The sequence below is a fragment of the Chlorocebus sabaeus genome, chromosome 25 (genome assembly GCF_047675955.1).
Source record: "Chlorocebus sabaeus isolate Y175 chromosome 25, mChlSab1.0.hap1, whole genome shotgun sequence".
In the NCBI taxonomy this organism is placed as follows: domain Eukaryota; kingdom Metazoa; phylum Chordata; class Mammalia; order Primates; family Cercopithecidae; genus Chlorocebus; species Chlorocebus sabaeus.
The window spans coordinates 58284435-58291674 of record NC_132928.1 but is presented as its reverse complement, the minus strand read 5'-3'; the positions used below and the strand labels follow the sequence as shown (position 1 = coordinate 58291674).

General features: G+C 41.7%; 1 pseudogene; it reads left to right on the top strand.

Moving 5' to 3' along the window:
• Positions 1-5640: 5640 nt before the first annotated feature.
• LOC103230593 (ganglioside GM2 activator pseudogene) lies at positions 5641-6291 on the top strand (annotated as a pseudogene).
• The last annotated feature ends 949 nt before the right edge of the window (positions 6292-7240 follow it).

Genomic DNA, 7240 nt, shown 5'->3' with positions numbered 1-7240 from the left:
AGAGGTCTCAAAGATACTCCTGGTTTACTGGCATGAAAATAGATTGAAGAGACATCATTTTCTGCTATAAGGGAGATGGCGTGAAAATCAGATTTGAGACTCAGAAGGTTCAGAGTTCAGTTTAAAAACAAGAAAAATGAGGGCATGTAGTTTTAAGATCTTTGTGCAACATCCAAATGGAGCTATCCAGTGACTAGCTGGAAATGGAAATAAGGATCTAATGCTCAGAGACAAACAAACAAATGTGCACAAATAATTCTTTTTTTTATTTTTTTTTTTTTATTTATTTATTGATTTTTTTGAGACACAGTCTCACTATGTCACCCAGGCTGGAGTGCAGTGGCACAATCGCAGCTCACTGTAGCCTCTGCCTCTCGTGTTCAAGCGATTCTCATGCCTCAGCCTCCTGAGTAGCTGGAAATACAGGAGACCACCACCACGTCTAGCTAATTTTTGTATTTTTAGTAGAGATGGGGGTTTCGTCATGTTGGCCAGGCTGATCTCAAACCCCTGACTTAGGTAATCCACCCACTTTGGTCTCCAAAGTGCTGGGATTATAGACATGAGCCACCGTGCCCAGTCTGCAAATAATTCTATAGGCTAGATTCCTAGAAGCAGGATTGCTGAGGCAATAGATAAAATTTTGAAAGATACTACAAAATTATACTCCAAAATAGCTACAACAATTTATACGCCTTCCCTTTTCAGCGCCCCTTTTCTCACATCCCCACTAAATCCACGTCTTTTTTATTAGCTCTTTTATATAATTTTCATCTCTTATTCTATAACGTATAAATAAATGTGAAAAACAGAATCCTATTTTGATTCACATTTCCCTGATTTGGTGGTTGAGCAACTTTTTAAGTAGATGAACCATTTTGATGTCATCCTTTGTAGTTCCACAATTCTTATTTTTTGGCTTTTTTATTGTTATTATTGATGGTTACAGGAGCTCTTTATGCTTTGTAAATATTAATTTTTGTCTGTTATCTATGTTGCATGAGTTTTCTCCCAGATTGTCTCTTATTTTGTTTATGGTAACTTTCATCATGAAAACACTTTGAGTTATATTACAGCACATCTGTTCATCTATTTCTTTGCAGCTTCTGGGTTTGGTGCCTTGCAGGTGTCTTTGCCTTTTGAAAATTACCAAGATAAGCTTTGTTTTGTTTCATCTAGTATGAAAAAAAAATGCATTAACCTCTTATGCATTAACCTCTAAGTAATTTGGAATTATATTACATATGCTATAAGATAGAAATGAAATTTCTTTTCTTTAAATAGTAATTTACTTTCTCAATAGCATTTGTTGAACAATTCATTATTCCCCCATTGATTGGAAATGCCAACTTTAATATATTAACTTTCCATAAATACACACACATTACTGAATTCTTTTATTTTTAAATTTTTTGTTGTGACAGGGTCTTGCTGTCTCACCCAGGCTGGTCTCAAACTCACGGCCTCAAGCAACGCTCCCACCTCAGCCTCCTGAGTAGCTGGAACTACAGATGCAAGCCAACATGTCCAGGCTAATTTTTAAATTTGTTTTTTGCAGAGACAAGGTGTCACTATGTTGCCCAGGCTGATCTTGAACTCCCGGGCTAAGGCAATCCTCCTGTGCTCCCAAGGTGCCAGGGTTACAGGCCTGAGCCACCACTCTTAATTATTCAAAGCTCATCTAAGACATTGTTTTTTGTTTGTTGTTGTTGTTGTTGTTGTTGTTGTTGTTGTGACAGGGTCTCACTATGTTGCCCTGACTGGAGTGCAATATAACGATCATGGCTCACTGCAGCCTCAACCTAGGCTCAAGCAATCCTTCCACCTCAGCCTTCTGAGTAGCTGGGACTATAGGTGTGCACCAGCTCACTTGGCTAATTTTTGTATTTTTTATAGAGACAAGGGTCTTAACATGTTGCCCAGGCTGGCCTCGAACTCCTGGGCTCAAGCAGTTCACCTACCTCAGCCTCCCAAAGTGTTGGGATTACAGGTGTGAGCCGCCGCTGCACCTGAACTCAACATTCTTTTTTTACAATAAGAGAGTACAGTAATTAGACAATAGTTCCTGATAATAAAACATGGTATCAGCATATGTGTGCTGGTCTTTTTTAGCAGGGGGTCATGCACTTTGTTCAGAGAGATATGATGTCAAGTTATTATGGAACAGCTGCTTTAATATGAGAGTGTAGACTACATTACATAACATTTTATTTTCAGCTAAGTTAAATATCTACTGACCTAGATTTTCATGATGCTATTAAGATACAGGCTTTACATGAGCTTCAGTAGCTCTTGAAGGCTATATGTAGCTAAACAGCTACTTGCAGAATAGATTCCTGACCACAAAAATAAATGTCAAGGAAAGATCGATAAAAGCTGCAAAGAATTTTGTGTTGCTTCTAAGAGATTTTGTCACAAGGTGATAAACAAGTAAGACCATGGTCAATAATGGGAGAGCAGTGCCTAAATCTCTCCTGCTTGTCCTGTAAACTATTTACCTGAGATACCCCAGATGGAATTTGCCCAGGAGGAAACATACTGGCTAGCATTTTAGATGTAATAACTAGTGAATTAAAGGTTTATAATCTGTAGGGAATGGAGAATTGACCTTTAAAAAATAAAGTAGACCATACTTTAAGTCCCACCAGATGGGACCATCATAATGGAGTTAAAATACAAGCAAGTGCTACAAATTAGAAACCATTATTTCACATGCCTTGAATATCCTAGAAATCAGAAGTTTCCACCAGACACTTTGTTTATTGGGACCATGCTATGTGAGAGTGTGTTCTCAAACTCAGCCAGAAAAATGCTTAGGGTTGAGGTCCTCATTTGTTTCCTCCTATTGTTATATTCCTAAGAAAATAAAAGCTAGGATTTTGAGTCCATCTCCTAGTGTTCTAATTCAAAACAAAGCAATTTGTCTTTTTAAAATCTATAAAATAAAAATAGTTACCATTTCTTGAGCAATTACTTTGTGTCTACCAGTCAGCATCCTAAATGTTATACATTCATTCACTAATATTTACAATAGCCCTATTAAATGAGTATCACTCTACACCCCCCTGACCTCCCCCATCTTTTTTTTTTTTTTGGAGACAGAATGTTGCTGTTGTCACCCCGGCTGGAGTGCAATGGTGTGATCTCGGCTCACTGCAACCTCTGGGTTGCAGCAATTCTCCTGCCTCAGCCTCCCAAGTAACTGAGATTACAGGTGTCCATCACCACACCCAGCTAAATTTTTTTTGTATTTTTAGTAGAGACAAGGTTTCACCATGTTGGCCAGGCTGGTCTTGAACTCCTGACCTCAGGTGATCAACCCACCTCGGCCTCCCAAAGTACTGGGATTACAGGCATGAGCCACCCTGCCCGGCCCACTGTTCCCCTTTTATAGGTGAGAAAATGGAGGCTTAAAGAAGTTAAATGACTCCAGCTGGGCACAGTTGCTCACACCTGTAATCCCAGTACTTTGGGAGCGCAAGGCAGGTGGATCATTTGAGGCCAGGAGTTCAAGACCAGCCTCACCAGCATGGTGAAACTCCATCTCTACTAAAAATACAAAAAAGTTAGCCAGGCATGGTGTTGCGCACCTATAGTCCCAGCTACTTGGGAGGCTGAGGCAGGAGAATTGCTTGAACCAGGGAGGCAAAGGTTGCAGTGAGCCAAGATCACACCATTGCACTCCAGCCTGGGAGAAAGAGTGAGACTCTGTCTCAAAAAAAAAAAAAAAAGAAAGAAAGAAAGAAAAAGAAAAAGAAAGCAAGCAAGCAAAAATCCAAAGGTAAATCAGCTCCTATAAAGTGACTAGACAAGTTGCCCCAATTCCAGGTCAGATATCTGAGCTACCAAGACTGTAGGCAAATCCCACTATGCAAGGGTAAATCCAACCACCACCAGGAGAATGTCCCTTTGTTCTTTAGACTAGCCCACAGTTACCAAAGAGGAAGAAGTTTGGATTCACTTCCCTAAACTGAAACTAGTTGTAAGTGATTTCATTAATCTTGTGTTTTTCTAAACCAGCCAAGTATTTGATTCAAAACATCAAATCACACTCATCACTTACTCTAACTGGAACTCTGTTTCCCATCTATAAAATGTACTAGATTGGATATGTCAGACTGATTGTGTTCAAGAACTGTATAATTATACAGCTACAGGATAATAGGAAGAATTAGCACAAGGGCAGTTCCTGAGGGGGAAAAAAAGTCCCAGAATAATTATCTCACCATGAACTGAGAAACACAAACAGGTGGATGAATGTAAGAGTAGTATTTAAGTCAAAAGAGGTACTAAGTTCAGGGCACTCTGTACTTTCCAGCCCACATTCAGAATATCATAATCTGTTCTAAAAGACACTTTCTAACAATGACACTGATTGACTGAATGCAATCAGTAGAGGGTGACCAGGATGGTAAGGCATCAAGATACCGTGTGCTATAAAGAACATCAGGAGGAGTCTGAAGAACAGGGATTGTTTGCTTGGAGCCCCTGGAGAGATTGTTCCTCCCACATCTTTACCACTAGAAACCACCCAAGAGTCCAAGCCAGAGAAAGAAGCTATAAATGAACTGACTTCCCACCTTCTAAGGAGCTAATGCCATCATGCCTTGCCTTCTTAATTACCTCAGTCATCCACAAAAGTCCAAGTTCCAAAATTTAGGGTCATCACTAGATTTTTCTCCCCACAGGACACTGTACATACCTGACTGGTCCAATCTTCTGTCCTTCCTGAGCCACACAATATCTCTACTATGTCCTATGGAACTCACAGATGTCATCAACAAAACCCCCTCTATCCTCAAACACTTCTCTAAGTGTTTCCTACTCTGTGTGCTCCTCAATAATCCCTCTGAGTACACTGCTACACCTGGGTCCTCTTCATATGTAATTTTTTTTTTCCACATTCAACATATCACAATGCCCCGAGATGGTATAAATATCCTTGCCCCTCATTCTCATATACAAAAGTTTTACTCTTTAAAGAATATTCACCATAAGCAAAATACCCCCATTCCTTTTACCTTGATTTATTACCTGAAATCTTCATGTGAGTCTGTCTACTTTTTTTTAAATCACCTATTTGACCCACTAGAATGTGATCTCTAGGACAGCAATGTTTATATCCTGTTCACCACTATCACCCACACCTAAAACAGTAACTGAAACATGATCAATGTTCAATAAATATTGATCAATATTCAATAAATGTTGAATAGATAAATGGCCCACTTGGGGCATGAATATACAAGCATCTTTCTACTAAGAAAAGTGACTTCTTCCTTTTAGGAAAATAATCATAATTACATGAATTATGCATATGCTGACTATTTTGACATTTGAAAAAGTTTTGCTTAAAAGTTGTGACATTCCAATGTCTGCCTAGTGGATGTCTTCCATTTTGACTGCCTAGTGTATTTCCCCTCTTTGTGACAACACTCCTAATTTCTTTTACAGAAAAGACTTTCTCCATTGTGTGCAGTCTTGACGAAACCATAATCGAGGTTCTCTTGTCATCCCACCCCATCACACTATTCCCTTTCTCTGTTTCCCTTCTCTTTTCTTCTCACTCTCTTTGTCTCTCTTTCACCAGGCTAAGAGAGAGAATCACAACACAAGCCAGAATAATTTTTTCCCAGTACTTTGTTTATTGAGATTTGTAACTTAAAGGATTGAAAATGTGGGTGGTTAACTCCATGCGGACTCACCCTTCACAGTGCAATCCCTGATGGAGGTTCCGCTCCTGATTGTCCTGGGCTTGCTTCTAGCAGGCCTAGCAGCCCCTGCCCACGTCCACCTGAACCAGATCAGTAGCTTTCCCTGGGATAGCTGAGACAAAGGGAAAGATCCTGTGGTGATCAGAAGCCTGTCTCTGGAAGCTGACCAGTTTTTTTCCGTTCCTGGGAACGTGATCGTCAGTGCTGAGGGCAAGACCAGTGTCCCCCTCAAATATCCTCTGAAGGTGGAATTAACTGTAGAGAAGGAAGTGACTGGCTTCTGGGTCAAGATCTTATGCATGGAACAGATTGGCAGCTGTGCCTATGAAAACTTCTGTGATGTGCTTGATACTTTCATTCCCCCTGGGGAGCCCTGCCCAGAGCCCCTGCATACCTATGGGCTTCTTTGCTACTGTCCCTTCAAAGAAGGCACCTACTCACCATGAGTGAGTTTACTGTGCCTGACCTGGAGCTGCCCAGCTGGCTCAGCACCAGAAACTACCACATTGAGAGCATCCTGAGCAGTGGAGGAAAGTGTCTGAGCTACATCAAGATTGCTCTCTCCCATCCTGGCTAACAAGGTGAAACCGGTGGCGGGAGCCTGCAGTCCCAGCCACTCGGAAGGCTGAGGCAGGAGAATGGCCTGAACCCAGGAGGCAGAGGTTGCAGTGAGCCAAGACTACGCCACTGCACTCCAGCCTGGGCAACAGAGCGAGACTCCCTCTCAAAAAAAAAAAAAAAAAAAAAAAAAGATTGCTGTCTCTCTAAAGGGAATACAACATGGCATTAGCCACAGCAGAATGAAAGGATGTGAGGAAGGTTCCTTTTCCTTTGTCTCATGTTTGCCAAGGCCAAATTTTGACTCTCTGCCCCGCTTCAAGCCCCTTTCTGCAATGGGTCGGCTACCCTCACTGAAAACCATTTTGTGCCACTTACATTTTAGGCTGGGACAAGCAGCCCTGACCTAAGGGAGGATGAGTTGGACAGTTTGTTTTTTTTTTTTTTTTTTTTGGAGACAGAGTCTCGCCCTGTCACCCAGGCTGGAGTGTAATGGCACGATCCCAGCTCACGGCAACATCCACCTCCCAGATTTAAGCGCTTCTCCTGCCTCAGCGTCCTGAGTAGCTGGGACTACAGGTACACACCACCACGCCCAGCTAATTTTTGTATTTTTAGTAGAGACAGGGTTTCACCATGTTGGTGAGGATGGTCATGATCTCTTGACATCGTGATCTGCCCGCCTCAGCCTCCCAAAGTGCTGAGATTACTGGCATGAGCCATCGTGCCCAGCAATTATTTTTCTTAAATACTGTGCAGCCCAAAGGGGCCAAGCAGACATGTGAGTGGGGAAAGTCAGCTTGTGGGTGGCCATACTGCAATCTCTGATCTAAGACGGTGCATGCCTTCTCTTAAAACAACTCCTGTGGCACCACTTCTCTCTCCACAGGGCCAAATCCATCGTGTCTGATCTTAAGGAGAAGGCTCTTCCAGTTCTAGGAGAGGTATGGGCAGCCTCTCATATGTGA